General features: G+C 46.2%; 2 long non-coding RNA genes across 5 annotated transcripts; one reads left to right on the top strand and one right to left on the bottom strand.

Moving 5' to 3' along the window:
- The first annotated feature begins 538 nt into the window (after window positions 1-538).
- LOC126994326 (uncharacterized) lies at window positions 539-7,948 on the top strand. 4 transcript variants are annotated; one of them, XR_007749009.1, is made up of 4 exons: window positions 539-557; window positions 3,603-3,782; window positions 6,217-6,319; window positions 7,739-7,948. It is a non-coding gene; the product is annotated as an uncharacterized LOC126994326 (long non-coding RNA). The 4 variants fall into 4 exon arrangements; XR_007749008.1 differs by having other exon boundaries at window positions 6,217-6,365; XR_007749006.1 differs by having other exon boundaries at window positions 6,217-6,375.
- On the bottom strand, window positions 7,692-11,938 carry LOC126994329 (uncharacterized). Its single transcript, XR_007749010.1, has 4 exons — window positions 11,775-11,938; window positions 11,372-11,522; window positions 7,976-8,248; window positions 7,692-7,832 (listed from the first exon to the last, which is right to left on the bottom strand). It is a non-coding gene; the product is annotated as an uncharacterized LOC126994329 (long non-coding RNA).
- Window positions 11,939-21,982: the final 10,044 nt, after the last annotated feature.

Raw genomic sequence — 21,982 nt, 5'->3', positions numbered from 1 at the left:
TAAGTTGGGTTTATCTTCTTTCACGTGTAGCCCCTGTTCACCTAGCAGTGAGTAGGTACGCGACGTCAGGCAAGGAGTTGTGACCTCGTTGTCGCGGTGTGTTGTGTGTGAGTGGTCTCAGTCCTACCCAAAGATTGGTACTATGAGCTCTGTGCTCTTCCGTAGGGGAACGGCTGGCTGTCTCGAGAGAGACTCGCAGCAGACCGAGAGGTGAATTACACACACACACACACACACACACACACACACACACACACACAGACTACCACCTCCATTACTACTACTACTACTACTTAACTCTCTAACTACCTAACTAATTGACTATGAACGGATAAAAAGGGGAGGAAACAAGGGAATGGAGAGAGAGGGAGGAGGAGGAAGGGAGGGAGGAAAGGAGGGAGGAAGAGGAGGAAGGGAGGGGGAGGAGGAAGAGAGAGGAAAAAGGACTGGCTGTTTGCTATCTGGACGTAAAGAGAGGAGGAGGAAGGTACGTGGGTGTCTGTGTGTGTGTGTGTGTGTGTGTGTGTGTGTGTTACCTGCGCTGATAGTCGTGTGAGGTAATTAAGATTTCAACACCTGTCAGTATGAAGTTAATGAACAGTGCAATGATCTTTTTAGTGGTTTGAGGTAAAATTGAATCACCTGTCAGTCTTTGTGTCATTAAGAACGTATTGGTTGGTTTAGGAGTCGTGTGAGGGAAGACGTAAGTAGTACCTGTCAGTAGTAAGTATTGGAACATTAAGTTAGGTGTAGTTTTGTGACCCTGGTGGTAGTTTGACTCCTCTGTACCGTGAACCTAAGGAAACACACATTTGACAAGGCTTTCCCAGGAGTTGTGGGCATTTCAGGGTAGTTTTGTGACCCTGGTGACAGTTTGACCTTCCTCTGTACCGTGAACCTTAGAAACACACATTTGACAAGGCTTTCGTAGTAATTGTGAGCATTTCCAGGGTAGTTTTGTGACCCTGGTGGTAGTTCGACCTCTCCTCTTTACTGTGAACCTGAAAACACATATTTGACAATGCTTTCCTGGGAGTAGGGCATTTCTAGGGGTAGTTTTTGACCCTGGTGGTAGTTCGACCTCTCCTCTTTACCGTGAACCTGAAAACACATATTTGACAATGCTTTCCAAGGAGTAGTGGGCATTTAGGGGTAGTTTTGTGACCCTGGTGGTAGTGTGACCTTCCTCAGTACCGTGATCCTAACAAAACACACATTTGACAAGGTTTTCGTAGTAGTTGTGGGTATTTCCAGCAGAGTAGTTTTGTGACCCTGATAACATTTTGACCTTTCCTCTGTACCGTGAACCTAAGAAAACACACATTTGACAAGTTCTGGGCATTTCCAGGGGTAGTTTTTTGACCCTGGTGGTAGTTTGACCTTCCTCTATACCGTGAACATGAGAAACACACATTTGACAAGGCTTTCGTAGGAGTTGCGGGCATTTCCAGGGGTAGTTTTGTGACCCTGGTGGTAGTTTGACCCTTCCTCTGTACCGTGAACCTAAGAAAACATACATTTGACAAGGCTTCCCTAGGAGTTGTGGGCATTTCCAGGGGTAGTTTTGTGACCCTGGTGGTAGATAGACCCTTCCTCAGTAACGTGAACCTAAGAAAACACACATTTGACAAGGCTTTCGTAGTTGTGGGCATTTCCAGGGGTAGTTTTGTGACCCTAGTGGTAGTTCGACCCTTCCTCAGTACCGTGAACATAAGAAAAAACACATTTGACAAGGCTTAACTAGGAGTTGTGGGCATTTCCAGGGCTAGCTTTGTGACCCTGGTGACAGTTTGACCCTTCCTCTGTACCTTGAACTTGAGAAAACACACATTTGACAAGGCTTTCGTAGTTGTTGTGAGCATTTCCAGGGGTAGTTTTGTGACCCTGGTGGTAGTTCGACCCTTCCTCAGTACCGTGAACCTAACAAAACACACATTTGACAAGGCTTTCGTAGTAGTTGTGGGCATTTCCAGGGGTAGTTTTGTGACCCTGGTGGTAGTTCGACCCTTCCTCAGTACCGTGAACCTAAGAAAACACACATTTGACAAGGCTTTCCTAGGAGTTCTGGGCATTTCCAGGGGTAGTTTTGTGACCCGGGTGGTAGTGTGACCCCTCCTCAGTACCGTGAACCTAACAAAACACACATTTGACAAGGCTTTCGTAATAGTTGTGGGGATTTCCAGCAGGGTAGTTTTGTGACCCCTGTAAGAGTTTGACCTTTCCTCTGTACCGTGAACCTAAGAAAACATACATTTGACAAGGCTTACCTAGGAGTTGTGGGCATTTCCAGGGGTAGTTTTGTGACCCTGGTGGTAGTCTTACCCTTCCTCTGTACCATGAACATAAGAAAACACACATTTGACAAGGCTTTCCTAGGAGTTGTGGGCATTTCCAGGGGTAGTTTTGTGACCCTGGTGGTAGTTTGACCCTTCCTTTGTACTGTGAACCTAAGAAAACATACATTTGACAAGGCTTCCCTAGGAGTTGTGGGCATTTTCAGGGGTACTTTTGTGACCCTGGTGACAGTTTGACCCTTCCTCTGTACCGTGAACCAAAAAAACAATACACATTTGACAAGGCTTTCGTAGTACTTGTGGGCATTTCCAGGGGTAGTTTTGTGACCTTGGTGGCAGTTCGACCCCTCCTCTGTACCGTGAACCTAAGAAAACATACATTTGACAAGGCTTTCATAGGCGTTTTGGGCATTTCCAGGGGTAGCTTTGTGACCGTGGTGGCAGTTTGACCCCTCCTCTGTACCGTGAACCTAAGGAAGCATACATTTGACAAGACTTTCGGAGGGATTTTGGGCATTTCCAGGGGTAGTTTTGTGACCCTGGTGGCAGTTTGACTCCATCTCTGTACTGTGAACCTAAAAAAAACACACATTTGACAAGGCTTTCCCAAGAGTTTCGGGCATTTCCAGGGGTAGTTTCGTGACCCTGGTGACAGTTTGACCTCTCCTCTTTACCGTGAACCTGAAAACACATATTTGACAATGCTTTCCTAGGAGTAGTGGGCATTTCTAGGGGCTGTGTTTTGACCCTGGTGACAGTTTGACCCTTCCTCTCTACCGTGAACCAAAGAAAACACACATTTGCCAAGGCTTTCGAAGGAGTCATGGGCATTTCCAGGGTTAGTTTTGTGACCCTGGTGACAGCTTGACCCTTCCTCTGTACTGTGAGCCTAAAAAATCATTAAGGAAAACTCAACTGAGCGCCATTTTGGCCTTTGAAACTTGTTGACGTGAGGGTAAAATAGTTACACGTGGTTACCCTGTTCAATTATATAGCCTGTGTGTAGGGGAGTGATCCAGAGGTGCGCGCGGCCTCAGTGCGCATCTTCGGGGTGAAAACAGATTGTACAGTGATTTATTGGTGTTGTGTTAGTGTTGTGGCTTATGTCTCTCTCTCTCTCTCTCTCATATGATTGAGAGAGTGTATGTGTCATTCTCTCTCTCTCTCTCTCTACTACTACTACTACTACTACTACTACTACTACTACTACTACTACTACTACTATTACTACTACTACTATTACTACTATTACTACTACTACTACTACCACTATTACTACTACTACTACTACTACTACTACTATTACAGGTCATCGTGGAGAAGGCCCCTCAGGCTCGTATCGACAAGAAGTATTTGGTTCCTTTGCCAGTCGGTCAATTCTACTTCCTCATGCGCAAGAGAATTCCCCTGAGACCCGAGGATGCCCTCATCTTCTTCGTCAACAATGTGATTCCTCCCACCAGCGCCACCATGGGATCGCTCTACCAGGTATATTAGAGTGGTTGTTTGTTTGTTTGGGATTTCCTCTGAAGGAGTTGTAGATTCATCATTTCTCTTTCTTTTGGCTTGATCTGCTTCCTTCTATCTTTATTCAATTATGACTTATTTTGACTTTTATCAGAACTTTTCATGAGTCTTCCCTCTAGTCTTAACACCGTAGGCTCGTTTTACCAGGTATGCGAGTGTGCTTGTTTGTTTGTTTGAGATTTTCTCTTATGAAGTTGTTGATTGATCCTTTCTCTTACTTTTAGCGCTACCTGCATGTTCCTATCTTTATCCAATTTTGAGTAATTCCCATTTTTATCAACATTTTTCATACACGTTTTTCAATTTCCGGGGTCGCTCTACCAGGTTCAAGGATGTTTTTCTCTGCTTTCTGTTTGTATGTTTGAGATTCGCTTTTGTGTATTTGTAGAGTATTTAATTGTCTTTCTTTTGACACTTATCTGTATGTTTCTATCTTTATCCAATTTTGAGTAGTTTCTATTTTAATTGACATTTTTAATTCTTGTTTTTCAATTTCTGGTGTCGCTCTGCCAGGGTCAAGGATGTTTTTCTCTGCTTCCTGTTTGTTTGTTTGAGATTCGCTCTTGTGTATTTGTAGAGTATTTAATCTTCTTTCTTTTGACACTATCTGTGTTGTTCTATCCTTATCCAATTATGAGTTAGTTTGACTTTTTCTCTCTCTCTCTCTCTCTCTCTCTCTCTCTCTCTCTCTCTCTCTATTAATTTTATTATATTCCATGAAAATAACTATGCTGTCAAGAATTGGTATGCTCACTACACAAAGGAAACTGAATAAGATTTTAGGAGGCGAAGGATTACACTTACCACTCTCAAAGGTGACAAAATACTGGTGGAAGCTGTCCCTGTGTTGTTAGCTGTCCCTGTGTTGCTAGTTGTCCCTGTGTCGGTAGCCGTCCCCGTGTTGGTAGTCGTCTCTTTGTTGGTAGTCGTCTCTGTGTTGTTAGTCGTCCCTGTGTCGGTAGCCGTCCCTGTGTTGGTAGTCGTCCCTGTGTTGGTAGTCGTCCCTGTGTTGGTAGCTGTCCCTGTGTTGGTAGCCGTCCCTGTGCCGGTAGCCGTCCCTGTGTTGGTAGTCGTCCCTGTTAAAATAGTCAATTCCTCATGTCAAAAAACTATCTTCCGAGCCAAAGTGTCTTCTGAGCGGTGGTGCCAGATTGTCGTACTCAGGGCATCATAATTACCTGGTTTTGACCCTTAATTATTCCCCAAAGACATCTGCAATTGACGATTTTAATGATAACTATAAATTTTTCCAGCTATTGGGATGAAGGAGGCAGTTTTCAGGTTAGAAGTCGGCAAATGTAAAAGGATTGAGTGGGACATTTTGTACTCCTGTTTACACACTTAATAAGTTGCTAACGTGTCAGAGGGAGGTGTAGTACGGGGATGGTAATGACTAAGTTGCTTATAATATTTATTCTAACAGTAAAAGGAATATACCTGAGCACATCAGTAAGTACAGAATCAACAAGTTAACGTCACTACTGACTGTCACACGCCCAAATGAAATCAACAATCTTCACGGCAGACACACTCGTAGCGACCAGTCACTAATGAAACACACATGTACGGTTGGTTACGTTTCACTACCAACAACACTGAATGTTCCTACTCAACATAACAAAGTTCCTAATACTCCAGAACGATCACATGCTACACAGTCACAAGAAATACGGCTTCTCCTAACAGAGTCTCGTAATTCTACTCACCAGTGTTGCCTCAAGTACAGTAATGGCCACAGCCCCAAAATAGGTTGACTGTTACTGAATTGGTGAATGCGACACTCCTGCTCCTTGCCGAGGAGCTCTTATATAGGGCCAGCGGCTACCATACAAATCGTCACCACCGTGTCGTTTTACATCACAACACGTCACAAAACGTCATGACAACGCCCACGTGAACAGTTCATGCCCGCCGGCCTTATACCCGTCCATAGGAGGACCCACGAGTGTTCCGCCTCCCGGCACTTCCTGCCTACGCGCTCACTCCCTGTCTATTCACACATCAGGTCGTGGAGCCCTTGTTATTAGTAGTAGAATTTGCATCTATGAACTCCTGCTTGTAACCATTTCTCAGAACATGGTCCAAAGTGACCCTTCATGCGGTTAACTCGCATACTTAGCCGTGCTCCCCGTTGAGGGTCCAAAAGCCAGCCATCCCAGCCTAGTCCTGGTAGCGAAGGGTCACCTCTCACAAGGTCCACGACATCCCCAAATGATTTGGTTCCTCGTGTCTCAGGAGCTAGAAGCACTGCCAGTTACAGGTGTTGTAGGCGAGTGTTAGGAGCATCTTGTGTTAGAATATTGTGTTCCTAACTGTTGTCCTTGCAGAGATATTGGCACTTGAAGTTGACGCACACACACACACACACACACTAACTCCGTGATGGTTCTTGCAGGGAAGGAACCGAGATGAGACCAGACTCAGCCCTCCAGTGAGCCCAGGAGACCACCGAGGGACACCCACGCACCTCATGACATGGGGGAGGGCGGATGGAGATGGTGGGAGAGTGAAGCAACCCACCCCCTGTGTATGCTCAGGCCCAAGGTTACGTCAGGTTAGGGGCTGCCTTGAAAACAGGTCCTTTCTCTCACTGATTCTCTCCAGGTTTCCTCCGTTTTTCCCTTCTTTCCTCCTCTCTTCTTCCTTTCCTCCTATGCCAAAAAAATAGCTTAATCTTTCCTCTTCCTCCTCCTGTCTTCTTCTTCTTCCTCCTCCTCTTCGTTTCCCAGTTATCTCCACTTTTATCAAGGTCTGTGTATTTCTCCGGGGTAATTTTGGTGGTTTCGTTCATTTCCTCCTCCAAGTTCAACTCCATTTTTCTCATTTTTCCTTCCTCTCTTCCTCCTTTCCTCCTATACCAAAAAACTGCTTAATCTTTCCTCTTCCTCCTCTTGTCTTCCTCTTTTTCCTCCTCCTCTTCGTTTCTCTTTAATCTCCACTTTTATCAAGATTTGTGTATTTCTCCGGCGCAGTTTTGGTGGTTTTGTTCATTTCCTCCTCCAAGTTCAAGTCCATTTTTCTCCTCTTTCCTCCACCTCTTCCTCCTTTCCTCCTATGCCAAAAAATAGCTTAATCTTTTCTCTTCCTCCTCCCATCTTCCTTTTCCTCCTCATCCTTTTCAGTTCCGTTATCTCCATTTTTTTATCGAGGTCTGTGTATTTCTGGCATAATTTTGGTGGTTTCATTCATTTCCTCCTCCAAGTTCAAGTCCATTTTCCTCCATTTTCCACCTCTTCCTCCTTTTCTCCTACACCAAAAAATAGCTTACTCTTTCCTTTTCCTCCTCCTCCTTTTCATTCCTCTCCTATCTCCACTTTTATAAAAGGTCTGTGTATTTCTCCAGCGTAATTTTAGTGGTTTCGTTCATTTCCTCCTCCAAGTTCAACTCCATTTCTCTCCCTTTTCCTTCCTCTCTTCCTCCTTTCCTCCTATGCCAAAAAATAGCTTAATCTTTCCTCTTCCTCCTCATTTTCGTTTCTTTGTAATCTCCACTTTATCAAGGTCTGTGTCTTTGTAAACTTTGCAGAATGGACGAAAAAAACACCAGAAATTGCTTGTATATTTATTGAGCAAACTGACACTTCTTGCAGAGAGAGAGAGAGAGAGAGAGAGAGAGAGAGAGGGGGGGGGGTCCCTTATGTGTCTGGGGGGGCATGTGTCTGTGGGGGTTGTCAACACACCCTGTGGGGGGACACCCTGTGGGGCCTGGGAGCTGAGAGAGAGAGAGAGAGAGAGAGAGAGAGAGAGAGAGAGAGAGAGAGAGAGAGAGAGAGAGAGAGAGAGAGAGAGAGAGAGAGAGAGAGAGACACACACACACACACACACACACACACACACACACACACACACACACACACACACACACACACACACACACACACACATTCTTGGCACTAAACTCTGCCAGACTCTTGCAGGGAGGGAGACAGAGACGAGACCACTGAGCCGAAGGAACCAGTCAGGCCTTCAAGATGCTGCCTGGATGCTGGGGGAGACCAGACGAGACGAGTCCTGTTGGGGAGAAGATGGAGGGAGATTAATTGAAGGGCAGAGATGAGAGAGAGATGGAACTAACTCTCTCTCCCTGTATTTTTATAAAGAGAAGACTAATAAAGTTTGGAAATATATATTACAATGGATATATTTAAACCTACTCTTCTTCTTCTTCCTTGTCTCTTTCCTCTGTCCACCAGTGAGCTATTGTATTCTTCTCTTCCCTTCCCTTCCCTTCCCTTCCCTTCTCTTCTCTTCCCCTCCCCTCCCCTCCCAAGATGCCGCCTGGATGTTGGGGGAATAGAGAGAGAGGGAGAGAGGATGAGATGGAACACACTCTCTCTCTCTTCTTTTCAATGGGAGAGAGAGAGTTCCAGCTTCCAGTCCCTTGCTGAGCTGAGTGACCAGACAGCACCAGCCAGTCAGCCATAGCCCTGAAAAGATTTATGGTGGTTAGGTCCCGGTAGATTGTGGTGGAATGGTAGAAATCGTGGTTGAATGTCAGGTCTTGGGTTGAAATTTTGGGGTTACAGAGTTGAAAAAGTTTTGAACAAGTTGAGTTTTTGGGTTGAACTTGTGATGACTGATGGTTGAATTGTGGAAAAAACTGGCAGAGGGATGTTGGGCGAATATTGGTAGACTGGTAGAAATCATGGTTGAAAGAGACAATAGTAACTTACCAAATATCAGCAACTTCCTGTCCCAGCTTCCATCAGTTGCACGATCAGTAATAATAATAATAATAATAATAATAATAATAATAATAATAATAATAATAAAAGTATATAAAATTATCCTGTATTTTCTCATTCCTGAGAGAGAGAGAGAGAGAGAGAGAGAGAGAGAGAGAGAGAGAGAGAGAGAGAGAGAGAGAGAGAGAGAGAGAGAGAGAGAGAGAGAGAGAGAGAGAGTGAGTTACCTCCACATCTGAAAAGGAAAAATCTATAATCTTCCTTCCTCTTCCTCTTCACACACACCCAAAAAAAAAAAAAAAAAAAAAACTGTTACACCCCAAAGTTATGACCGCAGCAGCAGCAGCAGTCAGAGGCTGAATTATAGTCACAAGTTAAAGTGTGTGTCGTGCCAAGTCCCTGCTGGTGAGCCTGGTTCAGACCCTCACACCAACCACCTCCCAGGGCCAAAACGGAGGTGGGTTGAGTTCTAATGTGTGTTTCCTTAGGTTCACGGTACAGAGGAAGGGTCACACACCTAACCCGGGAAATGCCCACAACTCCTAGGAAAGCCTGGTCAAATGTGTGTTTCTTTAGGTTCACAGTACAGAGGAAGGGTCACACTACCACCAGGGTCACACACCTAATCCGGGAAATGCCCACAACTCCTAGGGAAGTCTGGTCAAAAGTGTGTTCCCTTAGGTTCATGGTACAGAGGAAGGGTCAAACTACCACCAGGGTCACACAACTACCCTGGGAAATGTCCACAAATCCTAGGGAAAGCCTTGTCAAATGTGTGCTCCCTTAGGTTCATGGTACAGAGGAAGGGTCAAACTACCACCAGGGTCACACAACTACCCTGGGAAATGCCCACAAATCCTAGGGAAAGCCTTGCCAAATATGTGCTTCTTTAGGTTCACGGTACAAAGGAAGGGTCACACTACCACCAGGGTCACACAACTACCCTGGGAAATGCCCACAAATCCTAGGGAAAGCCTGGTCAAATGTGTGTTTCCTTAGGTTCACGGTACAGAGGAAGAGTCACACTACCACCAGGGTCACACAACTACCCTGGGAAATGCCCACAACTCCTAGAAAAGCCTGGTCAAATGTGTGTTTCCTTAGGTTCACTGTACAGAGGAAGGGTCACACTACCACCAGGGTCACACAACTACTCTGGGAAATGCCCACAACTCCTAGGAAAGCCTGGTCATATGTGTGCTTCCTTAGGTTCACGGTACAGAGGAAGGGTCACACTACCACCAGGGTCACAAAACTACCCCTGGAAATGCCCACAACTCCTAGGAAAACCTTGTCAAATGTGTGTTTTCTTAGGTTCACAGTACAGAGGAAGGGTCACAAAACTACCCCTGGAAATGCCCACAACTCCTAGGAAAGCCTGGTCATATGTGTGTTTCTTTAGATTCACAGTACAGAGGAAGGGTCACAAAACTACCCCTGGAAATGCCCACAACTCCTAGGAAAGCCTTGTCAAATGTGTGTTTTCTTAGGTTCACAGTACAGAGGAAGGGTCACAAAACTACCCCTGGAAATGCCCATAACTCCTAGGAAAGCCTGGTCATATGTGTGTTTCTTTAGGTTCACAGTACAGAGGAAGGGTCACAAAACTACCTCTGGAAATGCCCACAGCTCCTAGGAAAGCCTGGTCATATGTGTGTTTCTTTAGGTTCACAGTACACAGCAAGGGTCACAAAACTACCCCTGGAAATGCTCATAACTCCTAGGAAAGCCTGGTCATATGTGTGTTTCTTTAGCTTCACAGTACAGAGGAAGGGTCACAAACTACCCCTGGAAATGCCCACAACTCCTAGGAAAGCCTGGTCATATGTGTGTTTCTTTACGTTCACAGTACAGAGGAAGGGTCACAAAACTACCCCTGGAAATGCCCACAACTCCTAGGAAAGCCTTGTCAAATGTGTGTTTTCTTAGGTTCACAGTACAGAGGAAGGGTCACAAAACTACCCCTGGAAATGCCCACAACTCCTCGGAAAGCCTGGTCAAATGTGTGTTTTCCTAGGTTCACAGTACAGAGGAAGGGTCACAAAACTACCCCTGGAAATGCCCACAACTCCTAGGAAAGCCTGGTCATGTGTTTCTTTAGGTTCACAGTACAGAGGAAGGGTCACAAAACTACCCCTGGAAACGCCCACAACTTCTAGGAAAGCCTTGTCAAATGTGTGTTTTCTTAGGTTCACAGTACAGAGGAAGGATCACAAAACTGCCCCTGGAAATGCCCATAACTCCTAGGAGAGCCTGGTCATATGTGTGTTTCTTTAGGTTCACAGTACAGAGGAAGGGTTACAAAACTATCCCCGGAAATGCCCACAACTCCTAGGAAAGCCTGGTCATATGTGTGTTTCTTTAGGTTCACAGTACAGAGGAAGGGTCACAAAACTACCCCTGGAAATGCCCACAACTTCTAGGAAAGCCTGGTCAAATGTGTGTTTTCTTAGGTTCACAGTACAGAGGAAGGGTCACAAAGCTACCCCTGGAAATGCCCACAACTCCTAGAAAAGCCTGGTCAAATGTGTGTGGCGGTCGAAATGTGGGCCGAGAGAGAGAGAGAGAGAGAGAGAGAGAGAGAGAGAGAGAGAGAGAGAGAGAGAGAGAGAGAGAGAGAGAGAGAGAGAGAGAGAGAGAGAGAGAGAGAGATAATGTTCCATAATAGACTCGGAGCAGAGTGAGGATGACTCATTTTCTCGCCGGCAACACACGCCTCAGTGAATAAGCTACCCGAGTAATACGTTCACCTGGATCACAGTCTGTTCACCCCAGGACGGCAATGAGTCAGTATTTTGATTTTTTTTTACAGCTAAGGAGACAGTTCCAGGGCATAAAAAAAAAATAAAAAAGCCCGCTATTTACTGCTCCTGAACAGAGGTCAAAGGTTTGGCGCACGAGGTCACATGTTGCCTCCTGCCCGGGGTCGCCTCAGAGCACGCTGCATCCTGCTGAACAGATCGTCGGCGGCACATATTAACCAGGCGGTGGTGGATCATGTTTCTTAATGGTCCCTCTGAGCGAGAAAAATGAGAAAAAATCACCCCTCACACAAACCATTTCATAATATATATCAAAGCATTTGTGATCAGTTTATGCATCATCTATTTTGGGAGGTATAATTATATCATGGCACAAATTTGACCCGTCGCTGCTGCCGGTTTAATATGCTTGCTTGTATGAGATCACTTGAACACAATGCATGCTTTGGTGAGGTCTGAACTAGGTTGTGATACACACACACATACACACACACACACACACACACATAATGTCCACCAAGTCGACAATGTCCCTCTTCATCTCCTCGGCCTGGTGCTTTTTCTCCTGGGCAGCCTCGTCAAGGCAGCGCAGCGTCACCCCTCGGCAATCCAGCCTCTCCCTGCTTTCTCCGGTCATCAGCTGGTACTTCTTCCACTGTTCCTCTGGGAGTGCCTGTGGAAGGGGGGTAAAGAGCATAATTTGCATCGGGGAAAAAAAAGCCTGGAAAATTCTGCATAGCCCCTTGACTGTGGATTTCCTACAAGAAGACCTCACCATGTTATAGGAAAGGCACAAAAGGTGGCTGCTACAATTCAATGAAGAAAAATGGAAAGTCCTGCACCTTGGGAGGGGATATCCAGCACACCAATACCACATGGGAAACACTCCACTATCCACCACAGAGGCAGAGAAAGACCTGGGAGTGTATGTTACCAGGCTACTAGTGAAGGGATATCCAGCACACCAATACCACATGGGAAACACTCCACTATCCACCACAGAGGCAGAGAAAGACCTGGGAGTGTATGTTACCAGGCTACCAGGGAAGGGATATCCAGCACACCAATACCACATGGGAAACACTCCACTATCCACCACAGAGGCAGAGAAAGACCTGGGACTATACGTTACCAGGCTACTAGTGAAAGCCAAATCCGTGCCAATCGCAGCGGACGGGTTAAAAACTAAGTAAAAACTGACTCAAGGCAAAGTTGGAATATGAGAAACTGATTAAAACATACAATTCATCTAAATACCTAAGTTCAGGGCTTAAGTGTTGGAGTTCATTCTCTAAGAGTTATGGACCTGGAGTAGTGAGCACATCCCACATGATCTTGAACCCCTGAAGGGCGGGTGTTTTGACCACAAGGGCTCACTCAGGGGGGGGATTGGGCCACAAATAGCTGTTCTTCAAGCACTCATAGTCCTTGAAATAAACATCTTATGGATATACATGTAATACCATGATAGCCATGATGGTGAAAGGAGCCTGATATGTGTGATGCCTGAGCGGGCCAAGCCAGACCTATTGCTGGGCTGAGCCTGATGGACGGGACAATGTACTGATGGGGACTCACGCAAGCTAATTTATTATATAACACATGAAAATTTACTTTTAGGTGTGCATATGTTGTACATATCTTGTGCTCTGTCTGGCTGGCTATCTTGGTTAGACTTTCTCTCTCTCTCTCATATACAGGATATAAAATCTATATATTTCAACACAACCTATTTCTCTCTTGAAAACATGTTGTTAGCCTTTTTGTTAGCTGTTTTTTGTGTTTTTGATTAAGGCGCGAACTGTTATCTCACGTCAGGTCCGGTGTGCCGTTGCCTGCTTTCTCCAGTTGATAGAAGTCGTGAGACAACACAATAGCCTTTTAGTTAAGTGATGTGGGTTATGTGTTGGCCGAGCGGAGCCGTTAAGTTCACTTTGAGTTCACTTAATTTACTCTCTCTCTCTCTGGTTGATTAAATGGTTGTATTGCTTTTTAAATATATTCACAGAATAGTTACAGTATTTTGTGGACGAGTCGTAAGTCGTACGCACACTCCGAGAAGTCCTGTGCTCTCGTCCGCCGCCCGCCCTGAACTTCTCTTGGTACAGGAGCGGCCAGCGGATAGCATGCTTGCTGAATCAGCACCGTTCCCACGGCAAGGAGCACCTCCTAAGCACAACGTAGCGTCTGTGGGTAACGTCCTGGCGCCGCTGGGCCATACATTCACACATTCACATGTATGTTATAATATATACATTACATCGCTCGGTCACGGAAAAAGTCGCGACCTCGCGGTTCACCCGACCCTTAAAATCAGTGTACCTACCCATGTTACAGTCGCACAATGTGTACTAGTTAAACGAGGGCCTATTGTGGTTGCATGTAAAAAAAAATATATACAAGTCAGAGCCCGCCTAACGATACAACATCGGGAAATGCCAATGACAATAAAAATAATCATGGAAGTAACAATAAATGGGCAAAGTACATACAGGGCGAGGTAAACAGGAAGCTCAGCACTATTCCGAGAAAACAAAATAATAGCTCGAGTAGTAATTTACAAGATACATCCTAGAAAAATAAATTGACTAAATTGTCATTAGGATACATGGTAATGGAGCTATTTGGAATAGTAATAAGAAAAGGAAAAAAAATCCTTGAAGAAGATTTGAGACAAACTGAGTCTTCGAGTCACAATGCGTACGAACTTAGCGCGGTGGGGCAACTCTTGCCTGAAGATGGTTGTACAAAGTCAGAACCCGCTTAACAAGGCAGAATAGGGGGATGACAATGATGATAAAAAGAACCACCGGCAAGATCAGTGATGGGTAATGTACATATGGGGCAAGGTAAACCGGTAGAGAGTCATGGACAGTTGACTCCAATTCCGAGAAATTTAAAAAGGTTAGCTCGGAAAGGCTATTTGTCACATACTTCATCCCAGAAAAGGTGAGATTCACTAAACTGTCAATAGGATAGATTGGGATGGCATTTGTGGCCGCAGGTGACCTGCAACCTCTCTATAAGTTGAACCTTCAGGACAGACCACTGTCACAAACACTGGAAGTGTGAAAAAGAAGTAGTGAAATCCGGAGAACCTCCTGTGGAAAAGTGATTTAGGGACGACGTGACGATAGGGGCAAGTCTCTAGAGCTTTAGAAGCATCTGACTGGGTCAGCACCACTAACTCCTGATACTCCGTTTTTCAGGTCTACAGCACTATAAAAGAAAATCCTGTCACCAAGTTGTGAAATCACCGTTGTAACAAATCTCACTGAAATATATAAATCCAGCATAAATAGTTAAAGTAATTCCAGCATTAATAAACAGCAAATTCAAAAGACAAATTTCCACCTATCCTCCGACCGGAACGAGCGTGGATGACTGACATCTTTGATGTCAAAAATAATTTCCGTAACGGTTAACAGTGGTATGTCAAGGAAAAGGTAAGTAAGTAAGACTTGTCTGCGTACTTCCAAAGCCGAAAGGTATTCACATGCTGGATACAATAAAAGTTAGGGACAGCATTTGCCCAAGTGTAGTTAAATCTGTCTTTGCAGAGAAAAATGTCTGTTTCAAGCAGAAGCACATGAGGTTCAAGGTTAAAAGTACCTATCCCTATGGTAGTCTACACCCTCGATTATTACGGTCCCAACAACTAAGGAGACTGACTGCCCTGCATCAACTCAGCAATAAAAAGAAAACAGTGAGTCAGAGTGAAAAGTATTACTCAAGCACTCCCCTCTCGCATGAAAAAGATGCAGGCAAAAGCTCAGGAACCAAATAAATTAGTAATTGCGAGGACGCAGGTTATAGTCGTGTGTTGGAAAGATAGACAAAGCATCGTCAGGCTGAGGCAAACAGGCGGTTCTCGCTGGTTCAACTAAAGTCGAATCGATGACCTCAGGCTGGGCGTCTGTCTTTTTGAGGCGATCACTATGCACAATTTCATATGAATTAAAAATGAGATCATAAAGCTCAAATTTCTGACCACCTAGTTGCCTAACTATCTGGCGTGGGCCCACGAATTTAGGGGACAACTTTGAATGTCTCTCTGGGACTCGAATCATAACAAAGTCACCCACTTTCAAGGAAACAGGGGCGGCACGCTTGTGTTGCTGCAAGCACATAGCCTCAGATGTAGCCTGTAGTCTCTTTCTGACCTCTCTATGAACATCTGTGAAAACCTTGAGTTGAACCTTAGAATAATCATCTACATTATATACAGGTGAATGAGAACTACCAAGCAGGTCATACGGGAGTCTCTTCTCAACCCCAAAAATTATGTAGTGGGGAGATTATCCCGTTGACTCACAAACACTGCTGTTTATGCTTGCTGCAACATATGCTAGCCAGTCCTCCCATGTATGCTGAAGTCCGCTAACGACCGGGCGCAAGACATCTAAAATCTTCCTATTCGCGCGCTCAACAAGGCCGTTGCTGGCTGGGTGATAAATGACTGTAAAAGATTGTGTAATGGCAAACTGTTTGCATATTTCTGCTAAAAGTTGATTTCGAAACTCGGTTCCATTATCACTTAACAACACTCTAGGTGTGGAATACGGACAAATGAGATGAGTAATCAGGGCATGAGCAATGGACTTAGCAGATTTATCTTGCACTGGGGCTAAAACAACGTACCGAGACAAGTGATCTACACAAACTAAGAGGTACCTAGAGCCCTGGTGGCTGGCGGGAAGCTGTAGCAAGTCAATAGAAACTACATCCCAAGGCCGGGCAGGGGGCGGGTATTCTAGGATCGGCGCAGGCCGAGGCACCGTCCCTTTATGTTGGGCACACTTGACACACTTAGCCACATACGCGTCAATATCTACACGCATAGTTGGCCAAAAATAGACCGCTCGGGCCGCTGTTAGTGTGCGCTCCCTCCCCGGGTGACCAGCAATGATCGCGTCATGAACTAAGTTCAGCACCGCCGGTACATAACACTCCGGTATCACAAACTGTGCGACAGACTCCTTTTTGCGGGGCCAGTAGCGGCACAGGACACCGTCCTGTGACAAGAAAAATTGTGAAAAAGACACAGGTAGTGGCGGGAGACTTGTTTCGTCACCCGACTCCAGAGCGTATATTACCTTACCCCAAACGTCATGGCGACGCTGGGCTGCTGCTAAATCCCTAAGACAGAAATTTTGAATTTCAGTAAGCGCTTCTGCCACTGAGCCAACAGGTACGTTCCTAGACAGTGAATCCGCGACGACATTCGCGAGGCCAGGTAAATACTTAAAGGTTGGCCCAAACTCCTGGATAGTCAGGTGCCACCGGGCGAGGCGACCGGTGAGGTTTCTACCCTTAAAAAGCTCGGTGACTGGCGCGTGGTCCGTAAAGACAGTGACAGGATAGCCAAGGATAATATCCCTAAAATGTTTAGGAGCCCAAACAACCGCTAGGGTTTCCTGGTGGGTCACTGAATAGTTCGACTCAGCCTGGTTTAAAGTACGACTTGCGTACGCAATAGCGCGATTTTTACCGCGAGCGTCCGGTAGCATCAAAACAGCACCAAGACCCAGGGCTGAGGCATCTGTAAAAAGTGTAAAAGGGACGTTGTAGTCCGGGAATGCCAAGGCTGGAGCGTTGATTAACGCTGACTTCAAGTCTGTAAAACTCTTGTGTTGTGGGGCATTCCAATGAAAAGGGACCTCTTTCTTTAAGAGTTGCGTTAGAGGCGAAGCAATTTTGGCAAAACCTTGTATGAAAGGCCTATAGTAGCCGGACAACCCAAGGAAAGACCGAACGTTTTCGACGGTTTGGGGTTGCGGAAAATTCTTTATGGCCGATATTTTATCGTCCATCGTGTGGATACCATCTCCATCAACAGTGTGGCCTAAAAAGGTGATTTTCGCCTTTAAAAATTCACATTTAGTCAGCTTGGCCTTAAGGCCAGCGCCTCTGAGTTTAAGCAGAACCGCTTCTAGTTTAGCTGGGTGACTGTTGCCAACCTTGCTGCAGATGATTAAATCATCTAAATATGCATAGACTTCTTTGCCTATCATGTCTGAGAACAATGTGTTGAACATCCTCTGAAAAGTAATGGGTGCGGTTTTGAGGCCGAATGGCATCCTTAACCATTCAAAATGACCGCTAGGGGTACTGAAGGCTGTAATCTCTCTGGATTCAGCTGCCATCGGCACCTGCCAGTACCCACTTAAAAGGTCAAGACTACTGAAAATAGTATTCCCTTGCCCCAGGGACATTAACAAGTCACCTAAAACAGGCAGTGGGTACCTATCATCCTCAGTCACCTCATTTACTTTCCAAAAATCGATGACAGGCCTGAAACTCCCGTCCTTTTTAGGGACTAGAAACAAGGGCGAGTTCCACGGAGATCGGGAATGCTGAATAACACCCTGGTCCAACATATCTTTAACCTGTTCATCTACAACCTGCCTTTGACTGTGTGGTAGTCTGTACGCAGGAATGTACACCGGTTTGGTGTCGGGTTTAACCCTAATGTTGTGTTCTGTCGTAGCAGTCGCACCTAAAGGTTCACCGGGCAGGGCAATGACATCACGATACTGATGTAAAAGCTTCAGAAGCGGGCCCTTAAGCTCGGGATAATCGACCACTTTGACTAAAGAATCGACAGATGAGGCCTGACAAGATGTGTCGCCGGCGGCGGGTTGACCCGCTTCGCCGACACAAGGCCGCTTTAACTCTAAAGGGTCTGGGGACACCTGTCCGTCGAACGCCAAAGCGCGACCCAAAATGACTCCATTTCTGAGTTGAACTGGACCGCCAGTGGCATTAACCACTAAAGCTACGGTCCTACCTCCCTCGCGCACCGTGTTAAGGGTGGACTCTATCGCTAGCGTGTTGACACGACTAGGCCCTTCTAGGCAGATGTCACAACCTACGGTGGCGTTAGGGACTGACACAGGGATGTGCATTGCGGTTCGTTGAGGGATTCCCCACGACTATCGCATTGACATTTCTCCATCCCCTGCAAACGTCAGCTGGTGTTGGTGGTTGACCATGAAGTGAGGTGGTGCCCGCGCCATGCACCGGCACCGTGGAAAGAGTCGGCACGGTATGCACTACCGACTCAGGAGAAACACTTTCCCGACCCTTGCTGGGTATTTCTCTTCTTTCCCAGGGAGAAGCGAGGCGCACAGGTTGATCCATGGCCTTGAAACACCTCCCTTGAAACCTTACTGTATTACTATCTGGAAGTATTACCATGCGGTTAGACCTCAGTGACGACAACCCAAGAAGACCGTCAGACGGCAGGGAAAAGTTTGAAGTCACGTAAAAATCCAAACGCATGACAGGGGTGTTTCGTCCCAAACTCACTGGTAAACTCACCAATCCAAGGATGTTAAGCCTGTCGGCGGTGGCACCGCAAAGGCTCAGGTCCGAGGGTCGTAGCTGGTAGCGGCCTCCCCGCGACGCGCGTTTCAAAGCTAAGTATGTCCTTTCAGACAACACATTAACCGCCGCGCCGGTGTCGACCGCAAATGACGCTTGTAGCGGACCCAGCTTGACTTTAAGCGCCATAATTTCAGGCTGACTGCACGCGGCCACAGCAGATTCATACAAGCTACTATTGTCAGCCTGCACTGCAGTCTCGGTTTCCTCCCCCCCCCGGGTTGCTACCCTGGGTCGGTTTTGGGGGGGCGCTCGGCTTCCCCCGACCCCTTCACGAACTTTCCTGCTCGCTCTTTCTTTAACTGGAGCACAGAGAAACACTCCTCTGTGATGTGTCTACCAGCACCGTGGACAAAACAGAACTTGCCAGTGTGGTAGCCCGCGGCTCGACTTTTTGAAGCGGCCGGGGTCTTCTGAGAAGCAGATTTGCCTGACATCGGCGAGCCTCCCTTCTCCCTAGTAGCCTTGCGATCCCGCTGACGTTTTAGACAATAGTCAACCGTATGACCGTCGCACTGACAGTACGAACAGTGGCGCTTAGGCTTTTCGGTGGTGGCTGCCACCACTGCTGAGGACGCGCTAACATTAGCGGCCTTCTGGTCGACAGAGGCTACAGCGGGGACTGGCGCTCCGTCTTTCTCCTCCATCTTAGTTTTTATTTTAAGCATGAAGTCGTGCAACTTGTCAGCGGGGCCGTAGGCTAGGGATAAAGAACCTTTTCGAAACTGGCCCTTGATGACAGCCATGTATACAAAAAATTCAAAAAATTTGAGAACATTGGATAGAGACATATTCTCTCCCTCAGTCCAGCCACCAGCTTTCAGATAGACGCCCATATTAGTAGACAACCGATAGGCGTCTACTTGTCCGGCTAAAAGCTCTTTACTCTCCACAGCTGAAATCAATTTGGTCACAGCTACATTAACACCTTTGACGAGGCTGTGCCTAACATCTTCCCCAAAAGACTCCAAAAAATGTGACCGAAACTGGGCATAATCTTTGGTTTGTTGCGGTTCCATGAACGCGCTGGTGTACATAAGAGCTGATGCTTCTGTCCCCGGCTTTAATCTAGACCTAATGAAGGAGATTTTATCACCCAGTTCTGACACAAATGAGTTGTTCATAACATTCTCGAATTGCAGGATGAAGTCTCTCGCACTGTAATCCGGTTCATTGCCTGCGAAAGCTCTGACTGATGCCGTAGTCGGCAGAAGCTTAATAGTGTTAGTAGCCATTGTGAATTCTTGGTTAGTCAAGATATTACCTTTGTTATCATACGGGAGAGAAGAAGGAGGAGGAGAACTCTGTCATGAGTTGACCCGCTCCTTAGGACACGGGAATTGACGTCCTCGGCGGGCGCTTCCGAATCCTGCAGTAACTTGTGGAACTCCTTGGCCAAAATTTATATCTCTTTATCAGGCTGACCTGCCATTTAAAAAAAAAGGCATTAGGAAAATATGGCTTCATGAGGAAAAATATGGGAAAAGAAAAAGTATCACCGCTAAGTGTGTGCTCACTCGCCTCAGATGCTTCCAAAACGCATTAAAAAGAGGGAAAAGAACAATGAATGAATACTTAGCATGATAAAAACTTCCCCATTGTGCAATAAAACACACAAAAGAAAGGAGAAAAGAAAATGAATGATTATATATAAAATGCAAACAATGTTCACAAATCAGGAAAAATATTAAACATCCCTCTACACCTGAATAAAATTCAACAGCCTAAGGGAAACTAGATACGGCTCCACACGGAGACACACAAAGCACGTAAAAAAAATAACCTGAAATGTCATCAACAAGTGGTGTATTAATATAATTAGTGGTGTGTCAGCTACATGCATGTGAATACCATAAAAAAAGCGCCCTCGTCCTTGGTTGTCTGTCCCCGCGTCCTTGGAGCGGCCAGAGAGACCGCCGGCAGTGCCCGGCAGCGGCTGGCAGCGGTGAGGAAAGGACGGAGGAGCGACCAAACTCCACCAAGATCTCCACCAAGGCGAATGTAAGCGCCCACCCACGAATGACTGTGTCGTAGGCAGACAAGGGGGCGTCCCAGAATTGGGAAGCAGGATCCCGACAATGGGCGATGTGGGCGCGCGGGGCGCGTCGGGGCGGGACGCGCGAGGTGTGGCGGGGCGGGGCGCGCAGGGCGGGGCGAGCGGGGTGGTGTGGTGGAGTGTGCTGACTCGACTCGGACGGGCCACACAATAGCCTTTTAGTTAAGTGATGTGGGTTATGTGTTGGCCGAGCGGAACCGTTAAGCTCACTTTGAGTTCACTTAATTTACTCTCTCTCTCTCTCTGGTTGATTAAATGGTTGTATTGCTTTTTAAATATATTCACAGAATAGTTACAGTATTTTGTGGACGAGTCGTAAGTCGTACGCACACTCCGAGAAGTCCTGTGCTCTCGTCCGCCGCCCGCCCTGAACTGCCGGCTTCTCTTGGTACAGGAGCGGCCAGCGGATAGCATGCTTGCTGAATCAGCACCGTTCCCACGGCAAGGAGCACCTCCTAAGCACAACGTAGCGTCTGTGGGTAACGTCCTGGCGCCGCTGGGCCATACATTCACACATTCACATGTATGTTATAATATACACATTACATCGTATGTGTAGAAAAACATATCATAATTTTCAATGGGAGTGTAACATATGAAATGCATTTTTTTTCTAATGTTTACCAATATTCTGATACAATAATAATGGCAGGTGTTGGTTGGTGCCACTGGGAGTCAGGGGTGCAAGCAAGCATTTTGTGTAGTGTATCTTTTCTGACTTGTGCTGCCCACCTGTGCCTGTGAGTTCCCTGCCTGGCTGGCTGGGTTTATTTTTGTGTGTTTTTGGGTGGGTTTTTTAATGCCAACCCTGAGGATTACTAACAAGTGGAACAGCCTCACTGAACATGTAATCACCAGCACTAGTGTGAATATGTTTAACACGGTAGCAGCGACAGGCCAAATTTGTGGCTTTACCGTGTACCAGCAACGGGCCAAATTTTTGCCATGACATAACCCCCCCAAAATAGATGAAGCATAGACTGATCACAAATGAGTTGATATATATTATGAAATGGTTTGCACGAGTGATGATTTTTTCTCATTAACTCGCTTAGAGGGTCCTTTAAGAAACATGATCCCCGCTGCCACCACCGGGTTAAGAACAGATATGACCAGGTTGAGGCTGAACAGAAACAGAGAAGAGGCACCAGGCCCTTATGACTCTCTTGCCTCTTATACATTCACTGGGTAAGCATCTTCACACAGGATCGTACTAGACTGTGCCCGTGCGTGTGCCAATGTACTTACTCGTGTTTCTTATTTATCTGGTCC

The sequence above is a fragment of the Eriocheir sinensis genome, unplaced genomic scaffold (genome assembly GCF_024679095.1).
Source record: "Eriocheir sinensis breed Jianghai 21 unplaced genomic scaffold, ASM2467909v1 Scaffold775, whole genome shotgun sequence".
NCBI classification, from domain to species: domain Eukaryota; kingdom Metazoa; phylum Arthropoda; class Malacostraca; order Decapoda; family Varunidae; genus Eriocheir; species Eriocheir sinensis.
This window is presented reverse-complemented; position numbering and strand designations above follow the sequence as displayed.